Raw genomic sequence first — 17488 nt, 5'->3', positions numbered from 1 at the left:
TAACTTAACTGTGTCTCAGAAAAATCTATCAAGATCACTTATTGAAATACAGAAATATTCAACACCCAGTAAAGTAATATTGGCAATGTCTGACATCCAATAAAAAATTACTAAGCAGGAAAATACAACCCATAATGAAGAAGTAAATAATCAAAACCAGTCCAGATTAACACAGATGCTAGCTAGCAAGGAAAAATATTAAAACTGTTACTGTAACTGCATTCCATGTGTTCAAAAAATTAAGTAGGGATATGGAAGATATAAAAAAGATTCATATCAAACTTCTAGAGATGAAAATGACAACGTTTGGCATGAAGAATACAGTGGATGTGATTAAAGGCATATTAGACATTTCTTCAAGATTAATTTGAAGCATAGCAATAGAAGTTACCCAAAGTGAAACACAGGAGAAAAACAGAATTAAAGAAAATGAAAAGAGCATCAATGAACTATGGGACAACTTCAAGCAGTCTAATGTACATGTAACTGGAAACCCCAAAAGAGAGGAGAGGAGAGGACAGAAAAAATAATGACCAAAAATTTTTTCGAATTTGTTAAAAATTATGAACCCACAGATTGAAGGAGCTCAACAAACTCCAAGCACAAGAAACATGAATACAACTACACAAAGGCTTTTCATAATCAAACTGTTCAGAAGGGTAGGGCAAGCATGCCAGGGAACATCAGTTTCCCCTCAGGGCTCCAGTTGTCACCGGAGGGACACTGGGGACTCCCTGGGCTGTCCAAAAGGAACCTTGTTAGATCTCTTCAGGGTAGAATGACCAGGCTCAAAGTGGGGCAGTGTCAAAACAAAGAGGGAGGACATGAACTCAGTCCTCTCTAAAATCTTTGGACTAATTGAGAGGTCATGCTAGTAAAAAGTATGAAAAGCCAATGAAGTTGGGAGCCCCACTCATCAGAAAGTCAATTAAAACAATACTTAGTCTTACTTAGCCCAGATTTGTCAAGTCTACACTTTGACCTTGTAATAGTTCTAGGGATTTATCATAAGGAAACCAATCTGGACAAGTGTCCAGAGATGCGTGAACAAGGGACTTGTTGCAGTATATAGCCTATTAGTAGCAAAAAATTATATAAACAACCTATGTTACCACCTACAGGGAGCTTTATACATATTTAAACAATGGTGTATGTCTAGCATTCAAAATGTAGGTCTACATTTAACAACCTGGGAAAATGACCTAATATTGAATTCTTAAAAAAAAAAAAAGTTCGAATGTGTATAGTTAAACTTTTGAAAAGAAAAAAAATAATTTACTGAGATTTGTCCTTCAGCCAAAGATTAGACAGGCCCATAAAACAAAAAATAATACACGTAGCTCAACTGTGTAAATGAGACTAAATGGACACACCAGCGCAGGGGCAAGGGTGAGAAGGCAGGAGGGGACAGGAAGGCTAGATGAGTGGAAATAGGGCACCCAAGGTCGAGAAGGGAAGAGTGTTGACAGGGTTGGCAACCAATGTCACAAAGAAAAAAAATGCTATTTACCATAACAGCAGAAATATAAAATAGGGATGAATCTGACAAAGATGTGAAACACCTATACATTGAAAACTATAAAACACAGCTGAGAGAAACTAAAGGCCTGGATGAAGAGAGACATATACATTGTTCATTTAATTCTTACAATAACCCTGCAAGGTAGGCATTATTTTCATATTCATGCAGATGAAGAAATTAATAATCAAAGGTTAAGGAACATATTCAAGATCACAACTATTTTCACAATGGGCAAACCTGATCTCCTTCCAAAAATTTCCCATCACCTTAGCATACAGTGACTTCCACAAACTGGTTCTGACCCATGACTTTGGCGTCAGCTTCTGCCATCTCCTAACTTGTACTTCATAGGCTGGTGCACATGGCACTGTTTTAATGGCTTCTGCCTTTGCACATTCAGTTTTCTCTTCCCAGTACAGCCTTCTTGCCTTTCTTCACCCAGTTAACTCTTCCTCACTTTTTTAAGACTTAGCTCAGGCAACATCGCTTTGCAGAAAGCTTCCTCTGGGCTTCCACTTGGCCCCAGTGGCTGAAGTAGATTGATTACTGTACCCGTATCCTTTGCTTTTTTTTTTTTATCCTTTGCAACATGACTTTGCTGCTCCTCCCTTCAAGAGGTAGAGTCTATTTCCCAGTCTCTTGAACCTGAGCTGGCCTGGTGACTTGCCGTACCAAAAGAATGTGGCCAGTGGAATACTTTGACTAACAGACACGACATTGTCCCTGTTCTAAGCCTAGGTCTCAAGAAGCCTTGCGTGCTTACACTTTCTCTTGAGCCCCTGCCCTTGCTAGCCTGCTAAAAGGTACAGACCATGTAGAGCAGAGCTAAGTCTTCCCAAGGTTGTCCCAAACCAGCCAGTCTCCAGCAGATCTCCCAGCTGCCTAAAAATACATGAGTAAGCCCAGTTGAATCAGAAGAAATACACTCATGAGAGATAATAGTTGTTTTAAGACACTAAGTTTTGGGGTTGTTTGTTACACACCAAATAGCTAACTGTTCAGTAGCATTGTCCAAACTTGTTGACCATTTGAGGTCTTTACTTTAAAGACCCTAGGGCTTCCTCCCTGAATTTCTGCTTAAAAGCCCCAGCTCTGGCATTTGACTTACTGTCCCCTGCCAGAATCATCTGGCCTAACTTCCCCCTTGGTTGCCCAAACTGGAAGTAACAACCCCAAACTCATTTTATAAGAGAAAAGAATAAAATACCTGAATAGAAAAGATAGAATAAAATACATGCGACAGACAGGGGTTCTCTGTTCCCATTGACTATTCAGCTCTCCTTGGATACTTCTTTGTTGTTGAGAAGGTTACAAAGCTACCCAAAGTCCCAAAATATTTGTTCTGAGAATATAGCCAGCAAAATGTGTGAAGTCTATATAGATTAGGTGGTTAACGTTCAATTCTCCTATTCTGATGGTGCCAAAAAATTTTTGCCTTATTCAGTTTTATGGTTTTTTTGAGGTGTGGGACTTTGAAGCCATTATTGGCTAAAACCTTATGGAATGGTCAGTGTGGAATGCAGAACATGGTCCATATCAACACATACTGATGGAGCAAGAGACAAGGCACCCAGAAGCCAGGTTATATGCCAGGTGAGCCATGATAAAAAAAATGAGCCATGATAGTGTGTCCTTATGAACCTTTAGCAGCTGCCTTCCTCTTCCTTGGTGTCAGGACAAATGTTGTGCTCAACTAAATGCAAGAGCTGGAATCCAAACTCTGGTCTCACTATGTCCGTACACATACTCACTATTGTCCATACGCATGCTCTCTATTTGACCGTAAATGCCCTGGATGAACAGAGCTACAGCTGGCCATAGGGGAAGAACTGGGGAATCATTACAGCATATGCTTGCTGTGATGGTGCAGTGCTGTCCTCCTGGGGTCCTGGCCTTCCCTTCAGTACAGATTTCCTCACTGATAAAGAAAGAGAAGCATTGAGAAGTGGAATAACTGTGCCAGCCAGCCCAAAGGTAAAGTTGCTAAGTGGGCAATTCAGATTGAGGAAAGGTAGGACTCCTCTCACCGCCCATCTTTGCCCTGGGCTTCCCATGGTGCTGGCCAAGACTTTCTCAGGCTGCACACAGCACTCAGTACTACCTGAGCCTCTGACCTTCAGGCTCTCCTTTCATAGGTGTCTGACTCGCACTGACGTCTGAAAATCTCCCTGCCTACTTCTGCTCCTCCTTCCCTTGTTCCTCACAGGTGTTTCCTCAATAAATTTCCTGCATGTCTATTGTCCCTGTATCCACGTCTGGGAGAACCTGAACTGACAAAGAGGGTGATGTAGGGCTAAAAGGGGAATCTGGGTGGAGGCTTTCACAGGGGAGAATCAGGGAAGCAGGTTCTTTCCAAAAAGACCTAAGTATACCATCCCTGACTCTGTCTAAAGACCCAAATGGGGCCACTTGACTTCTTCATAGGCTTGATATGTAGAAAGCTGGATAGCTGGATTGGACTTTTAAATGAATAACATTATTTAAGGGGCTCTGATTGTTAGATAAAAGAAAATGTTAATAACAAGTCCTACCTAGGAATTCATTCCCTTAAGAAAGGTATATAAGCCTCCAGAGCTGCCAGATAGACAGCATTTACACTTGAGATGACAACGGGTCTGGTGTCTAATCAACCCCCCAAATCCCTAACCATTATCACACTAAAATTCGGCAACCTCAAGTAGAACAGAAACTGGAAAATATGTCTAAATGACTGGGCAGGTGCTGATTCAACTCAGTTCTTCATCCTTTTGCAAAAGAGAGGCATAAATGGGCCTCAGGAATGACACTGGAGCCATGGGACTGCTCTGTGAGTGCCTGAAGGAAGGTACACAAGGGGCCACCCCAGGAGAATGAAGCCAGAATCAGGGCTTAAAGGGAGTGGCCTGAGAGTTAAGGTGAGAACATAAGCACAGTCCTCCAATGAGTGGGAACATTTTCCAATCTTAGCTCTTCTATGACAGGTGACACGCCGGATGGATGAAGATCAATGACGGAACCACTCATCTGTGGCCATCAATCCCAATGCTTTGACTAAAATGGGACATGCACAAGTAAAATCTAAAAGAAACCGTGAACTTAAAAAACAAAACAACAAATGGGTGTTAGTCAATGAGACCGATTCATTCCTACGCATTTCCCATTTTGTCTCAGATACCAGAAAACTTAGAGCTAAATTCAGAACTTAAATGCAAGTTATATCTATTCCTTTCTTAATTTTGCCCTAAATTTTCAATTGCTGCTTCACAGTTGAAGGTAGAAATGTTCAGGTAAGAATGGCCATGCCTAGAGCTGCGACATCATACCGCGCTCCCCAGGTGAGGAGGGAGTGTCAGAAGGGGAGGGCCAGCAAAAAAACTCATCAAATAATCTAGCTGTGATTTTGCGGTTTGTTTTAATTATACAGGAGAGTTGCCTTTCTTTGGTGTACAGTTCTGTTTCACTCGGTTGATGTTGATCAACGTGGGCCCACACAGCAGAGCTTACCTGCACTGCCCTCTTATTGGCAGCACAAGCCATGGGACTGGCCTGGGCAGGGGGAGTTCTGTGCATTTAAGGAAGTGGGTACTAAAACACAGCACAAAAAAATCAAACCTAGAAGCAGCTGAGGCCCAAGGTTAAGAAAGCCACAACACAGGGCTCCAGGGACTCTGTGGGGAAGGAGGGCCATCCTCCCAAATGATCTCACTTAAGGAGGGCCACTGAAAGGTTTATCCCAAATGCAGATGATGGCTCCTCCCCCTATGCCTCTGGACAAAATAGCACATCCATTGCATAGTTGTAGGCAGATCTGGGCCCTCAAGGATGTCCACATCCTAAACCCCAGAACCTGTGCATTTGTTACATGCAAAGGGGAATTAAGGTTATGGATAGAATTAAGGTTGCTAATCAGCTGACTTTAAAGTAAACAGATTACCCTAGGTTATCTGGGTGGGCCCAGTGTACTCACAAGGGTCCTTAAAAGTGGAAGGGGGGTGGCAGAAGAGAAGGTCTGAGAGATGTAATGTTACGTTTCAACCTACCATTGCAGGCTTTGAAGATGGAGGAAGGATGAGGCTACAAGCCAAGGAATGCAGGTGGCCTATAGAAGCTGGGAAAGGCAAGGAAATGGATTTTCTCCTAAAGTCTCCAGAATGGAATGCAGCCCTGTTGACACTTTGATTTTAGTCTAGTGAGATCATAAGGTTTAGGAAGGAAAGTTTACACTAAAGACAAAGATCAATTTGGATGGTAAACCAAGCACAGAGTCCCAGAGTTCCTAGCAATCTGAGGAGAAAGCTCATCCAGCTCCCCCACCCCCCACAGCAGCCTGCCTTCAGTGTCATCTCCCAAGGGTGACCATCCAGCCTCTGCTTAAACAGTCATAGCTCTGGAATGTCCACTAGCTCACCAGGAAGCTCATTTTAGCTCTGATGGTTAGAAAGTTTTCCACATTAAGTGGAATCTATAGCCCCGTAGCTTCTATCCACTGGTTCTAGTTATACAATCTTGAACTACTTAGAATAATTTCTTCATTCAAGCCTGTGAAGACAAGTACCATGTACAAGGGCTATCAAATACAGTTCCTTCAGTTATTCCCCATATGCCAGATATGATCCTTTTCACCTCGGTCCCTCTGAAATGCAGTGTTCACAATCACACACACAATTCCACATAAAAAGGGTGGTGGGGACAAAGTTCCACAGCTGCAATACTAGATGTGAGAGCTGGGCCAGGCACAATTTCTCAAAGGGCTGGGGTAGAGGGTCTCAGAGATTTCTTCCAGACCTAATGTTCCAGGATTCTAAGATGAAAAGACCTGAAAGTATATTTACTCATCCGGTAACTATTCATTGCTGTTTTTGTGCTAATTTTATCAGCCTCTGCTCTGGCATTTATAAAGACAAACCAGATAGAGGATTTTATACTCTACGTCCAGCTCTGCACGGTTTGTCAGTCCTCTGCTCAGGAAGCTGGCACTCCAGGAGTGAGTTAGAGGGTGAGTTATAGGATTTTTAGCACATCTATTCGCTTCTGCAAAACCTGTCCCATATTTTTATTATGCAGATACATAGTCATACCTTTCGTTTTCTTATCTCAGATCGTAAACTTCTGATTAAAAGGGCCAGAACCTATGGAATAATATTTCGGAAAGAAAAAGTTGAAAGCAGTATTTAAACCCAAGGCATTAAAGTGCACAAACTATTAAAACCTTTGACTTAATAAGTCCATTTTTAGGAATTTATCCTACATATAAACTCAAACATACATGAAATGAAGTAGGGGTGTGTGTGTGTGTATGTGTGAACCAGTTCCCTATTAAGGGATATTTAGATTGCTAATCTTTTTATATTATAAATATTACTGCAATTAATATTCATATATGTGTGTGTATGTATGTGTATATATAGGAGTCCTGGTGGCACAGTGTTAAAGTGTTTGGCTGCTAGTCAAAAGACTAGTGTGGTTCGAACCCACCAGCTGCTTTGCAGGAGAAAGATGTGGCAGCCAGCTTTTGTAAAGATTTGCAGCCTTGGAAACTCTATGGGACAGTTCTACTCTGTCCTGTAGGGTAGCTCTGTGTCAGGATCGACTTGATAGCAGTGGGTTTTTTGGGTTTGATACGTGTATATATGTATATGACACGCATATACACATATATATGTGCGCATATGTGTATATGCATACATACATGTCTATTACATGTGTATATGTATACATATATATGTGTATGCGCACACTTGTATATTGTGTGTCTGCATGTATACACAAATATATATATACATGTGTATATACACATACATATGTATATACAGATAAAGATATATACACACATATGTGTATATACACATACATATTTTATGAATAATGAACCATGGTAAATACTTTAAATTTTAAAAATAATTAAGGTCATTATGAAGATACTGCTATACTTCCTGTAAAAGGGCCAGCAATATTCCATGTACTACTTAATAAATATAATCTGATGATAACTGTAACACTCATCTGGGATTTTGTCTGGAAAGTTGAAAGGAGGAATTGGTGTGCCTATTTAACAGACAAGAAACATAAATGAAAAGGTGAGAGGACCCACTCAAGATTCCAAAATATGGTTCTAGCAGTATTTTGATAATCAACCTTTTATGTGTCCAGACAGAATTTCAGTTTTTCCTCTGACTTTGTAATTTAACTGTGTGACCTTGGGAGAATGACTCTTTCTCTCTGAACTGAGAGTCCTCGTCTGTAAAATGATGTTGAACTAGGTAGACTTTGAGGCTAATTTCAAACTTCAAAATTCTATGACATATTGAAGATAAGACCAAGAAAGCTAAAGAATATCTCAGGCCTCTTTTTTCTCCCCCGTAATCACAATTGCACCAATGCTTCAGACCACCCTTCACCTGCCCCCTGTTGAGAATGAATCAATACGCCCACAAGAGCAAAGTGTTGTATCTATAACAAAAATCTTTGCTCTTCTTGTCACAAAACCTCCAGAGAAAAAAGATGTCAAAGCTAAGCCTTTCAGTATGACACAGAGACTGCAGGATAATCTGTTAAACAAAAAAGAAGCTATTAAAGAAATCCTTGAAGACACCCAGGAAGATGGGGCAGTAATAGCTTTCAACATTAGACATTTCTTTTTTGTCTTCAAATGAAGATTTGTGTGTTCAGTATGTGCGTTAATACAAAGATTTAAGGCAAAATTAAGTTCAGCCCCCCAAAATAAGACTGTATATAAGTATTAAATAAAAATAGAAAATACTTTCCATATTTCTGCCCCTGTTGATGTTCCTTGTACCATTTTTAAGTTAGGAGAGGATGGCCACACTAGGAAAGTAGTAAACTTTCAGAAAGACAGAAAAAGATTTAGTGTTGTAACTCATTAAAGATTATTGTACACCTAAGTAAGGACACCTACAAGGAGCCCTGGTGGCACAGTGGTTAAGTGCTTGGCCACTAACTGAAAGGTCATAGGTTCAAACCCACCAGCAGCTCTTCAGGAGAAAGATGCAGCAGTCTGCTTCCGAAAAGATTAACAGCCTTGGAAACCCTATGGGGCAGTTCTACTCCGTCCTATAGGGCCACTATGAGTCAGAATTGACTCAACAGCAATGGATTTGGTTTGGTTGTTTGGTAGTGCAATGGTTAAGTGCTCAGCTGCTACTGAAAGGTGGGCAGTTCAAACACACCAGCCACTCTGCAGGAGAAAAGACCTGGTGACCTACTCCCAGAAAGATTAAAAAACCAAACCAAACCATTTGCCATCAGTGATTCTGACTCAGAGCAACCCTACAGGATAGAGTTTCCAAGGCGGTAATCTACACAGAAGCAGATTGCCACATCTTTCTCCCATGGAACAGGCTGGTCGGTTTGAACTACCAACCTTTTGGCTAGCAGCTGAGCTCTCAACCACTGCCACCCTATGGGGGCAGTTCTAGTCTGTCATAGGAGGTCCCTATGAGTTGGAATCGACTCGATGGCACATAACAACATGTGAAGATACATATAATTGTTATTAAGCATCATGATGACTTGGAATAAATGGTGAGCACTTCACACAAATTATATAATTGATATTATTTTCATCTAGTTGAATCAAGCATTTCTTGGATAGCTGAAGAGTGTGTGGAAGGGAAGATAGAAACTGAGGAAAGGAGGAAATTGCTAAGGTCCCTGACCCTATTCACCAGATCTCTTTGCTTCTCCAACAAGGGTTTATTCAGCATTCATTTATTGTACACCCCCTGTGCTCAGATAGTATTCAGAATTTTGGGGACACCAGGGTGGCACTACACAGACGAGGCCCCTGCTTTCATGGACCTTCCATTCCAGCAAGCAGAGACAGTCAGTCTACAAATGGGTTTTCTTTTCTTTTGTAAGCAAATAGATTTTGCATGCCTACTGTATAATTTTTACTATATACCAGACAGTCTTCTAAGCACCACAGATACAGTAGTAAACACCTACATTCTGGTAGAGGAAGTCAAACAATAACCAAGTAGGCAAATAAATAACTTTGGGTAGTATATACTATGAAAAGAAAGTTGAGTTGAGGATAAAGACTTAGAAGGGTAAGGAGGTATTTTAGAAAGAGACTTCAGAAAGACTTCCCTGAGGAAGGAAGCCCCCCAGTGTGGCTCTCCCACTGATGAGAAGCAGTCAGCCATATGAGGTTCCAGGGGAAGAGAACTGCACTCAGAGGGAAGAGCCAGAGTAAAGGTCCTGAAGAGGGAAGAAGTTCAGTGTGTTGGAGTCACCATAAGGTCTGTGTGGCTGCGGCCCAGCAAACAACAGGAGAGTAGAAGGACATAAAGGCAGAGAGGTGGACAGAGCCCAGCCCATCCAGGGCACTGTAATTCATGGTAAGAAATTTGGGTTCATTTAAAGTATATTAAGAAGTATACTGAGGAGAATAATATCCAACTTATATTTCTAAAAGATCTTTTTGGCTGCATTGGGGAGAATCAATTACAGTGGGGTAAGCGTGGATGGGGTGTTAGGAGGCTACAGTAGTAGCGTAGCTGACAGATGAGGGTGGCTTAAATTAATAGTAGCAGTGGAGGGGGCTGAAAAGCAGATTAAAAAACCCATTGCCACCAAGTCAATGGCAACGATGATTTGCCGTCAAGTCGATGACTCATAGTGACCCTACAGGACAGAGTAGAACTGCCCCATAGGGTTTCAAAGGAGCGCCTGGTGGATTCAAACTGCCAACCTTTTGGTTAGCAGCCATAGCTCTTAACCACTACGCCACCAGGGTTTTCAAGGAGCAGACAGATAAAGGGTAAATGTTGAAGGAAGAGCCAATAAAATTTGGTGATGGGTAGCATGTGGTGGGTGAAAGAAAGAAATCAAAGCTGAATAAACACAAGATGCCAAAGAGAACTGTAAGAAAAATCATCAAATAGAACTTTAAAAAATGACGTAGCTAAACAGTAAACTGCTTGTACAATGAACCCTTTAAGCACAAAGATGGCAAAAGAAGGGTTGAGGGGCTTATGAAAATTTCTTTGGAGTGAATTTTATGGTGAGTCCTATTTTCCCCTCTTCCCAAGGACAGGTGTGTAGGGTGCTTTCCGCATCATTTCAAATGAAGAAAAACGGCCTTCAGTAGGACCACTCAAGGAGCCTAATGTATATCCTCAGCAATGATGTCCAACTCAGCAGCCTGGAAATCTAGAGCTGTCCAATACAGTAGACATTAGTCTCATCTAGTTATTGAAATGAGTTAAAAATAAATAAAATTAAAAATTCAGTTTCTTATTTGCATCAGCGACATTTCAAGAGCTCAATAAACACATGTGGCTAGTAGCTACCATATTGAACAATACAGATACAGAACATTTCCACCATTGCAGAAAATTCTATTGGACAGCAGTGATCTAGAAGGTAACAGACAAACTGGCTGACTGCTTTGGCTCCAGAACAAAGGAGGGTTACTACACTGGGATTGCCCTGCATTCCAGAGTTTGTTAGGGAAAGACTGAATAAAGGCTTCATGTGTACCAAATGTTTGTGAGCTGTTCAGGAAAGCTGGCCTGGAGCCACCTTAAATCTTCAAGAGGCCTGCCTGGAGAAGCAATGGGATCCCCAACAGAGTTTGTGTGGAATGCACTGGAGAAAGCCAAAGATTGAGTGGATAGCTGCCACTTGGAAGAAAATGCCAGCATTAATTATAAGAATTGTGGTGGAATTTGCCCAATGACCAAAAAACCAAACCCATTGCCGTTGAGTAAATTCCAATTCATAGTGACCCTATGTCTGCAAAAACCATGAGAGTCAACTTTAACTACCCACCAGGCTCATAGGGCAAACCATCTTATGATAATACCAGTCAGGAAAGAATTTCCCTCCTCCCCTTGTTCTTCTTCCCTCCATACCTTGAACCTGACAGCGTAAGAAACTACCAGATGGTGGAGGAAGGGTAAAAACAAAAAGCAGGGCAGAGAGAGAAGTCAGGCCACAAGGACTATATCCCCCACTGCAAAGAGCCAGTCTACAGCAGGCTTCGGTTGGGGTAGGAAGAGTATTTAACTAAAAATCAAGTTTAAGTTCAGAATTTTTATTATTACATGAGGCTAGACACTTTAAACTATTGAATTTTTTGCATATCTTAAGAGTGATCAGAAAAAGGATTTTCACTGGGCGGGGGGGACCTACTCCCTAAATACATTGTGAAGCGGTAAACCTGTACCAAACCAAACCCATAGCCATTGAGTTGATTCCAACTCATAGCGACCCTATAGGACAGAGTAGAACTGCCTCATAGGGTTTCCAAGGTGCGCCTGGTGGATTCGAACTGCGGACCTTTTGGTTAGCAGCCATAGCTCTTAACCACTATAACACCAGGGTTTCCTCTGAAGGGGTAAGAGATAAAAATAAGTTACTTCCTGATTATACCCCATGTTTTTTTCTTTTTATCTTGCTTGCTCAACAACCTATCACTTAGTTTTTGACCTGAGAAACTGTGTAAATGTGGGTGGAACTGACTGAAATGCGGGTAGACTGAGCTGAAGAAGCAGCCTTGGGAGAAGGGGATGAAATAAAGAGCTCTGTTTGAACATGTTAAGTTTGGGATGCCTCTTGGTCAAGTGGAGATGTCAAGTAAACAGATGGTTAAGCCAGTCTAAAACTCACGGGAAAAGAATAATTTTGAGAATCATTAGCATAGAGATAGAATTTTAAGTCAAGTGATTGGATGAAATCAACCAGGGAGAAAACATAGCTAGAAAAGAAAAAAGAGCCAAAACCTATGTTCTGGGGCACTTCTACCTTAGAGTTTATAAGTTAGGCAGAAAATGAGGCTACAGGAAAGGAAACTGATAAAGGGTAGCTAGTGAAGTAAAAGGAAAATTAGATTATGTCACAGAAGCCATAACTTTCAAGGAGGAAATACTGTAAATGTGAGTCAAATGCTGTGAAGAAATCTAGTTAAGATGAGGACCCATAACTGACCACTGGGTTTGGTAAGAGAAGGGCTATTGACAATCTTTCTAAGAGTGGTTTCAGTGCAGTTGTCTATACAAAAGCCTGATGGCAATAGCTTAAAATGGGGGAGTAAGTGGAAAGAGAAAGTATAGTTGACTTTTTAATAGGGTTTCCATGGCAAGGAAAATGGAAAAATGAGACAGTACTCAGTGTGGTCATATGGTCAATGGAGATGTTATAATGTATTTGTGTCCTGATAGGAACAACAGAATGAAAAATGATGAAGCAGAGGTGTGGATAACTGCTGGAGCTGGGTCCTTTGGTTGGACTTGAGTTGGTCCTTGTCTCTTAAAGAGACAAGATTCAGGGCACAAGTGATGGGACAGCCTTGCCAGGAAAAAAGAACTTTTCCTCTGCAACAGGAGGGAAGACAAAGTAAATGAGGACAGATGCTGATAAGCTGACATGTCTGATGATGAGATGAGGTTGTCCTCATTTGATTCCCTCTATTTTCTCAATAAGTAATCAACAGGGTCATATGCTGGGGGGCGGAGACTACTGTAAAACACTCACGATCTGAAAGATAGGAAAGAGAATTTATTAGGAAAAAGTAATGTGCCAAGTACTCACTTGAGATCATGGTCATTTAAGTTTAAAGTGAGGGCAGCCAGCATAGCAGCGTTTTTCTCCAACCATGCTCAGCTACCCAGGTACAGGTACGAAGAAGGGCAAGAGTTAGAGTTAATCAGGGTAGGAGAAAATATAGAGAAGAAAAAAGGATGACAGACTAAGTTCTGGGGCACTTCTACATTAGAAATTAGGTGTCAGGTAGAGAATGCAGCTCCAGTGAAGAAGACTGAGAAAAGGTAATTCGTGAGGTAAGGAGAAAAATCAGAAGGGTCAGGCAAGTTTGATGGAGGGGAGAAGACAAGGAATGCTGATTGTGATGGGCCATGGGATCTAAGCTGGATAATGTGGGAAGTAAGGACATGCTGGGGCAGGGATGATGGACAGTGAAAAAGTGGTAAGGTTAAAGGAGTAAAAATCTTGGGGGGATCAAAGAATTGTTGAAGGAGGAGATTTCTATATAATATAACAGGTCAGAGTGGAAGTCTGAAACAGAGGTTTAGAAGTAATACATGAAATCAAGGGCATAACTAAGGGAGCTGGGTGGCAGAGGTGGTGTTACGGATCGAATTGTGTCCTCCCAAAATTTACACTGACTTCTCCACTTCTGGTGCCTGTGAACATGATCTTATTTGGTATAGGGTCTTTGAAGATGTTATTAGTTAATATGAGGTCATATCAGAATGGGGAGAAGGGGATATCCAATCTGAGTGGGATCCTATAAAAGAGACATGGGGGCGGGGGGATGACAGGTATTTGAAGATGCATCTACAAGCCAAGAAATACCTGAGGCTACCAGAGCTGGAAGAGACAAGGATCTTCCCCTACAGCAGACAGAAAGAGAGCGTGGTCTGGCCTATGCCCTGAATTTGGACTCCTAGCCTCCAGAACCGTGAGACAATGAATTTCTGTTCTTATGAGCCACTCAGTCGGTGGTACTTTGTCACAGCAGTCCTAGGAAACTAAAACAGATTTTGGTACCATGAGTAAGGTGATGCTATAGCAAATACCTAAATATGCAGAAGTACCTTTGGAATTGGGTAATGGGCAGAGGCTAGAAGAGTTTTGAGAAGCCGAACAGTTAAAATCTAGATCATCTTGAAGAAACTGTTAGTAGAATTATGGGCATTAAAGGCAATTCTGATGAGGGCTCAGAAAGAAGTGAGGAGAGATATAGAGAAAGTATCAAACATCATGAACAGAATGTTGCTAGAAATGTGGACGTTAAATGTGCTTCTGGTGAGGCCTTAAAAGGAAACGATGAACATGTTTGAGAATGTCTTGTGGAAAGTAGAACTTGAAGATCTGGAAAATTCTGTCTATCCACACTGTTTTTAAAAATCGCTCTGGAGAGGACACCAATAGTGTGGCTAGACAGCCATCTGCTAAAGAGATTAGGCATGTGACTTATGGATCCAATCAACCGTCTCAGTAGAAAGGCTGCCAGCTTAGACTGAAGAGGACAAAGAGAGGACAAAATGAAGTAAGGCTGTCAGACCACTGGGGTTCTAAAAGCAGGAGACAGGTTGATGGAGCTGCTCGGCTGTGAACATCTGTTTTCCTTGAAGAAAAGGAAAGGATGATCCTGAGAGCAGTTTAGAGGCCAGTAGGGCTGCTGATGCAGACCTGGGGTACAGGGCCACTGCCCAAGAAAGAGGCGGTGGGGTCATTGCCCACGTGGTCCTGGAGGATAGCGCTGAAGCCAAGGTGGGCCCAGAGGGTGGGGCCGCTACCCAGGTGGGTCCACAGCACAATTTTCAAGCCTTGAAATCTAGTGGAATTTTCCCTGCTGGATTTCAAAATTGCTTTGGACCCATGACCCCTTCCCCTTCTTTCCCTCCAATTTTTTTCATTTGAGAATGGAAATGTAGACCCTATGCCTGTACCACCATTGTATTTTGGAAGCAAATAATTTGTATTCTAGATTTCACAGGTCCACAGATGGAGACAAACTTTGCTCCAGGACAGAATATACTCAGTCTCACCCATTCTTGATTTAGATAATTTAGAGAATTACATTTGCACTTAGAGTTGTTGCTGAATGTGTTACCGGATAATGGCCTCGGTTCTTGTCTTCAGTGTAGGAAGGAATTCAAACACTGAGACAAATAGTGCCAAGTGAGCAGAGGTTTATTAGCAAGCATAGGGTTAGTAGTAAAAGCACACTTGACTAAGAAGCGTCAAGCGGGCTACTCAGGTAGAGAAAGAGTCGGAGTGTCCCATAGTCGTCTTTTTTAGGGTTTTATACACTTTTTGTCTCTTATCTGTCTGTTAACATTTAAAAGCCAGGACAGGCCCCCTATGAAGACTACTCCCTTGGCTTAAGGTTTAATTACCAAGTTAGGGATCTTATCAAGTTAGGGACTTTATCAAGTTAAGGACTTTATCAAAGACCCTTGTAAAGATCATTTCCTTGGCTTAAAGTTTAACTATGTAGGGACCATCTTATTGAGGAATGTTACTACCCCATCTCTTCCCTTGTAGGGATTGTTTTATTGAGGAATGTCACCACCCCCTGCCTCTTCCTCTTCCCGAGTGCAAGCTCTCCTCCTCCCCCTTACAAATGGGTTGACTTTGGGGGATGCTGGGATGGATGCACATGGGAAAGACATGAACTTTTGGCGGGCAAGAGGACGAAACGTTATGGATTGAATTGTGCCCGGCTCCTAAATTATGCCGAAGTCCTAAACCCTGGTACCTGTGAACATGATCTTGTTTGGAAATAGGGCCTTTGAAGATGTTATCAGCTACGTTAATATGAGGACATACTAGAGTAGGGTAGGTCTTAATACAACTGAGTGGGGTCCTATAAAAGAGAAGAGACACAGAGGGGGAAGATGGCCATGTAAAGATGCAGCTGCAAGCCAAGGAACTTCAAGAAATGCCTGGGGATACCAGAGCTGGAAGAGACAAGTAAGGATCATTCCCTGGAGAGAACAGAGCATGACCTGGCTGATGCTCTGTATTTGGACTCCTAGCCTACAAGACTATGAGACAATAAATTTCTTCTAAGTTACCTAGTTTGTGGTACTTTGTTATTGCAGTCCTAGGAAACTGATACAGATGGGATAGAGAAAGAATCTGTTAGGAGTGAGATCAATGAACTAGGGGCCTGGGTGGTTTAAGAACTGATTGGGTAAAGAAATGGAGACAAACTCCTCTTTATCTCTTCCTACTGGGATTATCTGTTCTCACCTAAGAGGGTTTAAGGAGTTTGAAGGCACTCACTTGTCCCTACCCTCAACACTTCCTGTCTGGATCTTAAGGCCTGGATAGTCTTTCATGGAGAACAAAAGAGAGGGAGGAATCCTGCCTTAGGCGAAGTTGCTGCTAGATTCTCAGGCTGTCAATCCCAGGAGTCTGCAGAGCCACCAGTCCAGAGGTACCAGATAGGTCACTGGAGGCTTGATTTACCTGGAGTTAGAGTCTCAGTGCCATTCAAAGTAGCCTCAAAGAAACATCCTTCTTTCCTGCCCCCTCAGCTGGAGACTTGCTTTTCCAATGCCGCTTACAGTGCTGCCCTCTAAGAGCAGGTCTTAGTCGTAGGCAGAGTAGAGTGGACTCCTGCCTCATGCCAGAAGTCCGGTCTGAAATTTAGACACTGTGAGCATTAAAGCCAGAAGGTATCTGTTATAGACTGAATTATGTCCCTCAAAAGAAACGTGGAAATCCTAATCCCTGTACCTGTAAACATGACCCTGTTTGGAAAGAGGGGTTTCCTTTTGGTATGTTAATGAGGCCATACAGGAGCAGGATAGTCCTAATCACTTCTGAGTGGTGTCCTATAAACAGCAGAATAGACAGACACACACACAGTGGGAAGCCACTCTGAAGATGCAGGCAGATGCATCTATAAGCCTAGGAACACCAAGGCTTGCCAGGCAGCTGCGAGAAGCTGAATGCGACAAAGAAGGACTTCCTCCTAGAGCTGATGCCCTGAATTCAGGCTTCTGGCCTCCTGAACTGTGAGACAATAAATTCCTCTTCTAGAAAGCCAGGTGTGGTATTTTTGTTACGGCATCACTAAACCACTGAAAACCAAACCCACTGCTGTCGAGTTGATTCTGACTCATAGCGACCCTATAGAACAGAGTAGAACTGCCCCACAGCGTTCCCAAGGAGCACCTGGTGGATTTGAACTGCTGAATTCTTGGTTAGCAGCCGTAGCACTTAACCACTATGCCACGAGGGTTTCTTACACCACCAGGGTTTCCACAGCATCACTAGGTAACAAAAAATATCCAAAATATTATTTCCTCACTAAATGTTCCCCAACCTATAAAGGGAGGGGACTGAACTAAGGTCCCCTCTAGCTCTGACATTCTGGATTACAGTCTAAATGTTTTCTTGATGAGGAGGCAGAGCCCTGGGAGGGAAAGTGACCCACTCCTAGGAGAGTTGATCAGTCAGACTGGAAGCTCCATCTGAGCAGGG

This window comes from Loxodonta africana, chromosome 22 (genome assembly GCF_030014295.1).
Source record: "Loxodonta africana isolate mLoxAfr1 chromosome 22, mLoxAfr1.hap2, whole genome shotgun sequence".
NCBI lineage: Eukaryota > Metazoa > Chordata > Mammalia > Proboscidea > Elephantidae > Loxodonta > Loxodonta africana.
Note: the sequence above shows the minus strand (reverse complement) of the source record.